At 31.9% G+C, this 11996-nt stretch overlaps 1 pseudogene; it reads right to left on the bottom strand.

Moving 5' to 3' along the window:
• Positions 1 to 4485: 4485 nt before the first annotated feature.
• Positions 4486 to 8872, bottom strand: LOC129296347 (protein NSP-INTERACTING KINASE 3-like; annotated as a pseudogene).
• Between the last annotated feature and the right edge of the window lie 3124 nt (positions 8873 to 11996).

Genomic DNA, 11996 nt, shown 5'->3' with positions numbered 1-11996 from the left:
CCTACTCTTTTGTTCATAGCATGAATGCTGCCCCTGATCGATCCTCTTTGGAAGAAAAATTTAGAGATAGCCAATTCCTAAAAAAATCAAGTTCTTCCTCTGGCAAACCCTTCATGAGAGACTTGCTACAAACTCGCTAAGAGCTAAAATAAGATTTTACCATACTGGTGAATATCCTTTTGAGTGTCATTGTGAGAGAAGTGTATTCATATTGTACGTGATTCTCCCGTTGCTAAGGAACTATGGAAACGTTCTATTGCTAATGACATATTCTAGTTTTTTCTGTGGCAGCTTGCAAGGATAGTTCACTTGGAACTCTAAGCATAGACAAGCAAATAAAAGATTCTCTACCTAACCCTGGGCCAAAGTCTTTGGCATCACTTATTGGTTGTTGTGGAAAAACTGGTGTTGATTAGTCTTTGCCAATGTTAGCCTTAATACCTCAGAGTTGAAGCATAACTGCTTATATCATCTCCTTGAAACTATTGCAGATGGGAGATACAAGCATATCATCCTCCCACAATCTATTTCTACTAACCAAACTTGGTATCCACCACTAGATATGTTGTTCGTGTGGATGTAGACACCTCAATCAACCTTTGGAACCATTCTGCTTGTGGTGGTCAAGTCCAAAATTCCACAAGGGAATGGCTTGTGGGATTCAAGCACGATCTGGGAGACATTCCTATAACGATAGCTAAAATACTAGCAATTAACACTGGCTTGGATGCATGTCGCCGACTTGGTTACTCTAGAATCAAACTTTATTCTAACTCTTTAGAGACCATTCATACACATCCAAGTGTATATGTGACTACTCACCTGTGGAAGGTGAAAATCAATGCCGCTCGTGATCTCATCCATGAGAATATAGAGGGTTAAATTCACCACACCTACAAAAAATGTTCGCTATGTTGACTATATTGCAAGGGAGAGCTGTGGTGCTGGTCTGATGATTACTTTTGTTATTGATATACCTATTACTTGTATTAATAGTTTACATGAGGATGGGCTCATATAGCCTGATGCCCTCTCTGTAAACTCATCAAGCATTGCGCTTGCCTTTTCACTCAAAACAAAAAAAAGGAAGAAAGCATCCATCAACAAGTGGGTTAACATAATTAAGTACACATCAACAAAATTAACTCAATTAGTGCTTGCTCACAATGGTTAAATGTACTTTTAAAATTATAGAGATTAACGTTGTACATGGTATGAGCTAAAAAACTAGAAACAATAAAATAAAACAATAGAAATCAAACGCAAAATGCAATTAAAGTACATGTAAGCTGTTGTATTTTTTTTTCACTACATACATACATACATATATATATATATATATATATATTACCCTATTCAAATAAGAAACATACTTTATTTGCATAAAAATTGACCAGAAAGTAATTTGGAAGTCTAGGCTAACGTTATTCAAATGAAACAAAATATATTCGAATAAAGCTTTGGCCACATGCATTCTGAGAATAAAATACTGAGTAAAAATTGTTTGACCACGACACGCAATTAGTTGAATAAAACAAGTTTTTATTCAACCAAATGCTTCTCGGAATTTATCGCAAAGATTTGTTGAAATAGTCTAAAACACCACCCGATGCTTACATCAATTGGTAAGCAGTTTGTCCTTCTCAATTAGTAAGTCTCTTGTTCAAGTTTTAGATGTAAAACGACGACTGAATGTTCACGTTAAAACGTAAATCGAAAGCTCCAGAAGTTCAATTAAGTTTTCAGATAAATAATATTTGTCGAATGTAAATCCTCCACTAATAAACCAGTCTAATTCTAATTAAATTGAATTATTTGAAGAATAATCAAAGTTATCTGAATAACAATGAAATTTATTCGAATAAAAATTGCACAAAAAAGCACAAAAGTGGGCCGATTAAATTCAATTCAACTTTTTGAACCAAAAAGAAAATTCAAATCAACTTGAAAATTGTTTGAGAAACTTTAATTCTAAGACTTCAAAGAACATTTTAGGAACATGGCAAGATCAGAAACGTTGATCCGATTTCGAAATTCTTTTGGAGAAAATTGGTTGAAGTTTGAAAGCCTTAAAAATTGTTCTTGACTCTTTCCCTTTCAAACAAGATGTTGAATCCCGAACTTATTCCAAATAAAAATGTTTAACTCTAAATCCAAGTAGTTACTCGAAATTTACTTGCATGATATAAATTTATAATATAGACTTTACCGTTTTTTTCGTTATGAGAAAACATGAACATTAAAGTGGTGGCATATTCATATAATTAACCAAGCCCACCTATTAGGATGAGAGTTCTTGCCGTTTTTGTGTTTTTATCATGACATTATTTTTCAAGAAATATGTTTTAGCATGATATAATTATATTTATTGTTAATAAATGAAATTATTTTTGTTTTAATTTCTTTAAGTTTTAATTTTTTGTCAGATTTTTTATTTTGTATTGGGCGAAACTTGACCTTGGAAGTTGATCCTAATCATGTTGGGTGTTCATGAGCCAATGTCCAACATGGCCCAACTCGGCCCATCAACACCAAACCCTTTATTTAATTTTAGTAAATTAAGATTAAAGATAATTTCAAGCATAGTATGATTATTTATTAAAATTTTCAAACATTAAATTCAAATCAAAAAATTTTTAAAATATTAATATAATAGATAAATTAATAATATATATATATATATATAAATAATTGTTTTGCCTTAATAGGGATTTTTTTTTTTGTTAACTTGCACCTAAATTATCCAATTTGGTTTCTTTTTTTTTATTTGGATTTTATGAGTGTCCCTAATCATCTCACCTACGTAACATATTTTCATTAATGCTTGGAAATTTAGTAGATTATATATATTATGAATAAATAAGTAAAATGACTCTTAAACTGTAAGTCTAGAAACATTTAAAAACCTAAAATCATCTTTGTTCAATATTATTTTTTAATTTTTGAAAGCAGTGTTATAAGACCTTTTTTATAATGAAATTTAAATTTAGACCAAAAATTACAAAAAATAACCAAATAAATTTTCTTGGTCCTCTACTATAATTTTTGGGTCCTAAACTTTAATTTTTGGATTTTTTTTTAATTTTTAAGGTCCTTTTATATTATTTTCTGATCAACTAACAATTAGTGTTAATTTTGTTTAATGGCAGGGATCAAATTACATAATTTTCAAAAATTAAAAAAGAATATTATATAAAAGATAAGTTTAAGGTTTCAAATGTTTTTAAACATATAGTTTATAAACTAATTTACTCATTTACCCTTTGATTGTTAATATAATTATAGGATACATAATATTTTTAGCTTTAAAATATAAATGCTCTTCCTACAATTACTCCTATAATAGTCTTGGCTATAGAAAATGTTTGCTTGAGCCCTTTCTGGGACATTTGATGTACAGAAAAGATTAGCAATGCTTCATAAGCTCCTATGCAAGGATGACTGCCACAAATCGAGAATTGTTAATTTCATCTCAAACTATAATGAAAACCTTTTGTTTGGGAGTGGAGGGATTGCAAAAGCATTCGAAGAAGACGCACAAGCTTGAGGTAGCCACATCTTACTTCTTCATTCCTCCCTTCAACCACAAAATAAAATTCCAAGTGTTCTATTGAACTAGGTTTTTCTTGTTGCCCACAACACAATGCATGTAATTGCTTCTTTTCCCATTCTTCATCACTACTTCTATCAAGCTATCCCTTGTATGCTCATTGGTGCTAACACTAGCACTTCTTAGTTCTGATGAAGAAAGTTATCACCTTGTGTGAATTCAATTGCTTTTTTGTTGTCCCAAAGCAGAGATCAATAGAAAATTTCTGAAGTGAGTACTGAAAAAGGCAAGTTACGGTTGTTTATCCCCCTTTTGATATGCTCGTGTCAAATTTCATGAAAATTACAGTAATCAAAATCACAGCTCAACCCATGCAAAAACTGCATGGGTGAAATGTGTCGGAAGTAATTGTTTCTAATCAATCAAATTCATACTCAAATTATACAAATGATTGCAACCAAATTCATTAGTTTAAATAAAGTCTTAACATCAATTCAAAGGTATAGAATAAACTGAATATGAAAACATACCAAAATCTCTAGTTAAAAATGTCATCAGATTTCAAGGTTAATTATAATTAGCACTATGGTCTTACAGATTATAAACGTTGAAAATATTATCATGGTTCTCTAAAAGGGGATCAAAGATTTAATTTCTTGTCATGTCCAATCCGGGAACCACAATACCTATTTTGCTATTTATAGACTTAATTTGTGATATTTGCAATTTGGCTTATCAACAATTTATAAATATCATTCCAATCTCTACATATTAATTCTATAATAATTACACTCCATAAGCTTTAAAACTTTACCAAATAGATCACTTTATTTAAGATTAATTATAGTAATAGCCACACATTTTTAATATTTATATGTGTAACCCTGTAAGTTGAATTTTAACCCAACAAAATATGCAATCCAGGGGGGGGGAAAAACATAGCAACAGGTCAAGGCCAACTATATAACATTGATCCAACATTTTTTGAACCGAGTAAATTGTCATTCGGACAAAGAAAACAGTTATACATGGATTGCCATTTTCTTTTTACACATGAATACAAATCTCATTCCACAGCTATTGACATTCATACTAATTACTAACAAATACATATAAATAAATCTCATTTCTTCTATCCACGTAAAACTAAACCTTTTTTTAACCAGGGGAGCTACAGTGTAAAACAAAGATGGTGAGTGTCACCTAGGGCCAGATAGCTCCATAGCTTCTACCAAGAGTGAAGAGTCTTCTATAAAATCTGAGTATCTCTCAGGAGGAGGGTTTTCACAGCACCTGAACTTTGATGTATCAAGCTTCTGTGAAGCCTCCCATCTCTCTGCTAAACCATCACCTTCCAGCATCTTCAATACTTCTGACATCTTTGGACGTTGAGAAGGATTAAACTGTGTACACAGGAGGGCAACCTGAACCATTTCTTCTAGTTCAATCATGTCAAAGTTCCCTTTCAAATCCTTATCCACCACTTGAGTTAATCTTCGTTCTTGATGGAGCTTCTTGACCTGAAAGTTATTCTTCAAATCAAACATATACCAAGTAGAAGCTTATGGGAAAAAAAAAATTGAGAAGAAAGATCAAATTTATCTTCCACACTCAATTAGTTCGGAAATGACAATGATTTTCGAGTGAGAGATAGAGAGAGTACCCCGTCAAGCATTACACCTTTCTGGTTAGCAGCTCGTCCAAAATCCAAGGCCTTGTGACCTGTGATGAGCTCAAGAAGCAAGATTCCGAACCCAAACACATCAGTCTTTTCCGATGACTGACCTGTAGATAAATATTCCGGAGCTATATGACCAACCGTGCCACGCACTGCAGTGGTCACATGTGAATCTCTGTGATCCAGAAGCTTCGCCAATCCAAAATCACCAACTACTGCTTCAAAGTCTTCATCCAGCAATATGTTGGCTGCTTTCACATCTCGGTGTATGATCTTAGGATCACATTGCTCATGCAAATAAACCAACCCTCTTGCCGTACCTAAAGCAATTCTCTTTCGCCTCACCCAATCTAAAGCTGGCTCACCGCGAATGTGTTCTATATTGTACATATCCAAAATCACACCCAGGGTTAGTAACAATGAATTGTATCCACTAGTTTATACATGATCTTTTATAGATATAGAAGACATCTTAACTGCAACCTGTAGTAGCTTCACTGTTATGGTAAAAAAAGACACGTCAAGTAAAATCCATGGTTAATTGGAGAAGGTGCAGGTCAACACAACGATATCAAGTGGGCATGGTTTAAAACAGGCACTGTCAGGCTGTCATGAGGTTATGAATGGATATAAAGAAATTCAATGAGCTAACCTTTTAATCGAGAGGCTACACTGCCATTGGGCATGTATGGATAAACAAGGAGCCTTTCATTCTGAGTACTGCAAAACCCACAAAGCCGGAGAAGATTCCGGTGGACAGCCAAACTTATTGTCTCAACTTCTGTCTGAAATTGGATCTCTCCAGCTGCAGCATTATAGTCCTTAACCTTTTCACTGCCACTATGGATCCATCATTCAAGCGCCCTTTGTAGACTATTCCAAAGCCACCTCTTCCTAGAATGTTCTTTGAACTGAAATGGTCTGTTGCAGCTCGAAGCTCTTTGAATGAGTATCTTTTTAGATGACCAAGGCGCACCTCTGGGTCATATTGCTCTGCCAGATAAAAATCTGTCATCAAAATTGCTTTGCATAGTGTTGGGTTCACAAAACATTAGTGTTCATATGTATGGACTTTGTTAAGTGCCCATATCAATTTCTTAACCTTCCCATGTCTTTCTCATTTGATGATCACATTCTACCTTCAATCGCACAGACCACTTCCCCTCAACCAAATTTAGAAATAGGAAAAACAATCAAGGACAATTGAACGGATCAGCTTCTAGCAGATCAAGGCATTGACAGTGTGGAAACTAAGTGATCAAGCAAACAAATGATGAAGTACACTCCTTGAACCTTTAATATTACATGCTTGAAGCCCATCCCAATTTATACCACTAAGTTTTCCCAGGTTATGTGTATAAATTTATGGAGATAAAATTACAAGAAGAAAAAGGAGGAGAAAGATTTAAGAGACTGACCATTAACATCAAAGAATATCTGCTGGTTGTGTCTATACCGCCACCAAACAAGGAGCCCAATAATAATCGCAACAACAAAAGCACCACCAAAACTTGCACCGAAAGCAATTGCCACACGTTGGCTTTTTGTCAGAGAGTCTGAATGGGCTAGACAACCAAAATCCCAGTATTTAAACATGTCATGGAATTGTTAGATAAAACTAATTTGAAAGTGGAGAAGAAATTTGAAGCCGGTTATACCTCTCATAACATCTGGAGGGAAGGAAAGGGGCTCCGGCAGAACAGTTGAACAGTTATTAGACGTTGGACCACAAATTAAAGGGTTACCCACAATCCTGAAAGTTAAACATTCAGCACAAAATATAACACACCATTAAAAGCAAAGGCCTTAAAAAAAAAAATGCTTACTTGAATGTTCTTGCAGATATTCGTGGCAATGGACCACTCAGGTTGTTATAAGAGAGGTCCCTGCATGGATTTTTAACGAAGAGAAGTAATTATTTATTGGAGAAACCAATGCTTTGAATTTGCCTTTGGGGAAAATCTGTGTATATAACAGAAAATAATGGGATCATAAGGCAGCGAAGACCTACACAAGGGTTAGACCTTTAATGTTGCCAAGGGACTGTGGGCAGACTCCTGTCAAGCTGTTATTGTTTAACCGCCTATCATGTTTAAGAGACAGTTTAAAAGGTGTAAGAAACAGACTTTCACAAGTAAAAATTCACAATTTCTCCAGCAGGTTAGCATATGTGAGATATGAGAGCTTCTGAAACTTACAGATAATTCAGGTTCTCAAGCGCTCCCAAAGAACTGGGTATCTCACCACTAAATGCATTATTGGAAAGATCAAGTGTCTGAAGCTTTTCAAGATTTCCTATCCCAGCAGGAATTGAACCAGAAATGCCATTGTTTTGTAGCAACCTGCACATTATGTGTAAACAAAGATCAAAGCATCAATGAGATTTCCCTTCACCCTGTTGGCTTGAAAAGATTGGGTTACAAAGAAACTATTCACTGGAGGCAAAACCCAGAAATGAAGAAAAACCTAATGAAATTAAGTAGTAAGTAGAAACTTACACAGACTGTAAGTTTGTTAGGTTTTCGATTCCAGGAGACAGCGTACCAGACAAGTTCTGACTAGGCAGTCCCCTGATATACAAAGAAAGCTTGCGTTAAGTAAAAATCTCAAAGGAACGCATTAATGAAGTTACTAATTTTGAAATTTGAAACAACTTACAAAGCAGACACGTAGCCATCTGGAGAACAGGTGACCATCCTCCAGCTACAAGGGTCGACAGAATTAATATCCCAATTATCCAGGACATTGTGGGGATCAACCAAGTCGTTTTTTATGGCAATCAGAGCAACAACTGTTCAAAGAAGAAAAGCTTGTGAGAAATAGCTTTTAAAACAGCCCAATCTGTTCAGACTTGTCTGCCTCAAAATATCAACTACATGTTGTTCTCTTCATAAATTCTTCTAAATATTGCGATGAATAAATGAAGGCGAGAAATTTTCCGAGAGATATTAACCTTCATAGTTGACCCCAGAAGGAGAAAGAGCGGCAGAAGAAATGTCTGTTAAAGCAAGAAGCAACAAACCCTGAAGCCAGAAAATCGAACTGATGATTCCCATAATGAATTCTCAGTTGAATAACTCTTGTTTCCCTTTAAGCAAGAAGTAGGCTCGGTTCAAAGCTTCCATAATTATCAACCGGACAAGGCATTCTCGCAACAAGTCAAGTCTGCATCGCCTTATCCAGACAAAAAAGGCGGTCTCGGAATCAGATTCCCCGGAGGCGAACCTAACTTAGCAACATGACAACTTAACTTTACCACTAAACGAAGAGACCCAGACACCAAAAATAGCTTTTCCACTTGAGAAACCAGCTCGATAATTGAAGAATTTGAATCGAAGTGAGAGGAATAATAATGTGTGCGCAGAGAGAAGCACCTAGAAGAGGGAAAGTTTTTGAGAATAAGCGAAGCTTCAAGCCTGAAATTCTGAGACCCTTGAGATCTGAGAAGGCAGGAATTGGCTTCTATAAGCTTTGTACAATCCCCACAAATTCCATGGGAAATTATCGTTGGATTCTAGCCTTGCTCTGTTCGTTTCCAGTGATTCCTCTACCATTATTATCCTATTTGTTTTGCAGCATTGTGGAATATAGAGAGCATGAAGCACAGTCACAACTCAGACCAAACAGAACCAAAAGACGCAAAGGCCAAATGCCATGGTCGACACAGATACAAATGCAGTAGCAGTAACGAAAATTTCTTCAAGAAAATTAAATTAAAAAATCAGTTATTGGAGTGAAGGGATGTGTGGGATTGATCATAAAGAACAACTGTTAGTAATTTTTATACAAAAAAGAGATTGCAGGTAACAGATCACGTGGTCGGATTGTCTCAGCCTTTGTTTGCTTTAGGCTTGAAAAAATACAACTTTTTCAGAATCGAGAAAAATTCAGTACCAACCAAAAAAAAAAAAGGCAAGAAAAATTCTGTTAAAGCTTTCGGGGCATGGCCCACACGCTAAAATGCGCCGGATATTCAAAGAGCCAAAAATAAGTTTTTATTTACTTATTTATTTTTTATATTATATGCCGTTCAATTAATTAATAAATTACTGTTGATGTTTGATGCAAGTTGTTTAGCACTTATATTTTTAGGTTTCATAGATCAATAAAATTATTATTGTGGCTCATGGTTTGATATTAAGGATACTGAATTACTTGGGGTTCAATATTTCAGAAAATTAATTGACTTATACATATCTTTAAAAAATATTTTTTCTAATAATATCAACATTCCGATAATGACTTAGTTTTTTCTTTTTCCCAGAAACCGATAATGACTTACCATGAGAATAAAAGGATATATATAGCATGAAAAAGAAAATAGAGTAAAAACTGGTAAGTGAGGGAAGGGAAGCAAGTTGCAAGTTGCAAGAGGCCATGGGGTATTCGTATTTGTAGTTTTGTCCTTTTTTTCTTTGTTTGATACCCTGACATATTTCTCAATTTAATTTAGTATGTTATTTTACATTATTTTTATTTTTTTTTTAATGTTAGAGTATATACCTGAAAATTTTGGTAATATATACATATATATATATATATATATATATATTGGTTGATTTTGGTTCTTTTTGATAAAAAATAACTTAATATGATTAAGAAAAAACTTATTTATTTGGTCTCATTGTTTTTTTTTTTTTACCAAATAAATGCGTCGGTTTCGTAAATAGTACGTGGACCAAGTTTTAGTGTTTTACGCCAAGAAATGCATATTCTCTCTCACCAGTCTCCTGCAGTCCTACTCCTACCTTTGGAAAAGAAGAGTCCTTTTATTATTATTATTTTTGTGGGTTAAAAAAATAGTCCTCGTACGTGTACTTCTGCTTTGATGTTATTTATAAAGTATAAAAAATATTTTTTTATTTATAAAATATTTTAATAATTATTTTTTTATTTTTTTATTTTACCTTTGTTAAATATTAAAAAGTTTATAAAATGTTAGAGTATTTTTATTTTAAAGAATACTATATATTTGACAGTGGTAAAATTGAAAACTTAATAAGATTTAAAATTTTGTTGATTTTGATAAAAATATCAAAAGTGATTTATAAATGAAATTAAAAAATATATATAAAATAAATTAACTTTCATTTTTGTTTTATTAAAACTACATATAAATATCTCTCGTCTACCTTCAAGCCATGCACTTTAATCAACTTTTAACATCATTAAGAATATTATTATTTTAAATATTTTATAATACAAGGGCTATTGAAGAAGATATTCTTGTCAAGTTATTGTAGGTTTGAAAAAGATAACATAATAAGAAAAAGTATTAAGTTTTAATCAATTCCTTTCCTTTCATTTTATAATAGCTCATAAACAATGGTTATATAAGGCTGTTTATTCTTATTATAAAACTCCCATATAATAAAAAAGTACATTACATTTTGCTTTACTCCATTTCATTTCATTAGTGATTAATCTTCTCTATGCAATCCTAAAGCAAGAACGAAGGTACCGATAGTCGATGTAAAATATAGGTAAAAGCTAATGTGTTCTGCTCTCGCTCTATATATATATATATATATATATATATATATATAAACACATTATATGCTACCAGTATTTAATTAACAATTAATTTAATGATGCCTAAATTAGGTATATTTTTCGTCTTCTAATTTTATATAAAATTTAAATCTTATCTCTTAATTTTATAAATTATTTTTTGAGTCCTTTAAAGCTAACATCATTAATTTTAAATGATTATTTTTTGTGTTAATAATTATTATTTAAAAAAATTAAACTTAATTTATTAACATTTAAGAATATTTTGGTAATATTTAAAAGTTTAAAATAAAAAATTTGTGTAATAAAATGGTGTTAGAATTAAAAGATTAAAAATATATTTTATAAAATTAAACAACTAAAATAAAATATAATGTAAAGCTAAAAGATTCAAGATATACTTTAACTTTTAATAATTAAGTATTCCAAATCACGAAGCTTATATTAGAGGTAAGAGTTGGTTTGTTGGTGGTTGATTAGAGAAAATATCTGATCCCAAAAAAAAAAAAAATACGATTAGAGAGGATAACAGGAGATTTGGTGACCAACTATTTAATAAGAATAACGTTAGGTACTTACAAATTAGTAATCTATTTTTCTACTTAGTTTAATAATAGGACCCTTAAGAAGATAGTACCTTTATCTTATTATTTTTATTATTATACCACCCTTATATCAAATTATTATGAGACATTCTCAAAAAAGATTCAACATTTTAAAATATAAGATATATTAATAAAATTAAAATTTTATTAATAATTTTTTCATATTATTATTTTTATATATTTTATTTTTAATATTTTTTTACAAACGGAGTAGTCAATAAAAAATATTTTTAAAATTTTATGCTTTTATCTTAAAAAAATAATATTGTAAAGCATATTTAATAAATTTTATTAATATTTATTTATATATATGTTTTATAATTTGAGATATAAGAATACATAAAAAAAACATTTGTAATTATAATGCTGGATTACAGGTTCATTATTTTATTTACCTCATTCCAACGCTATCCTTGTCGCTTTGGAAATCCTGAATATTCCCCTGTTTCCCCATTATTATATTCTTCTATGTTTTTCATACGTTATTCTACACCCTCTCAAGTTAAATAAATTTGTTGTACTGTTTCTTAAGAATTATTATTTACATTTTCTAAAATTTATAATTATTTTTAAATTTAAATATTACTTTGCATGATAGAATTTACCTTAATCAACTATAAAATATTAAATTTTTTATGTGAAAAAGAGAAAA

The sequence above is a fragment of the Prosopis cineraria genome, unplaced genomic scaffold (assembly GCF_029017545.1).
Source record: "Prosopis cineraria cultivar Desert tree isolate PC_DT_omini unplaced genomic scaffold, ASM2901754v1 PC311, whole genome shotgun sequence".
In the NCBI taxonomy this organism is placed as follows: Eukaryota; Viridiplantae; Streptophyta; class Magnoliopsida; order Fabales; family Fabaceae; genus Prosopis; species Prosopis cineraria.
Note: the sequence above shows the minus strand (reverse complement) of the source record. Positions and strands in the feature narration are given on the sequence as shown.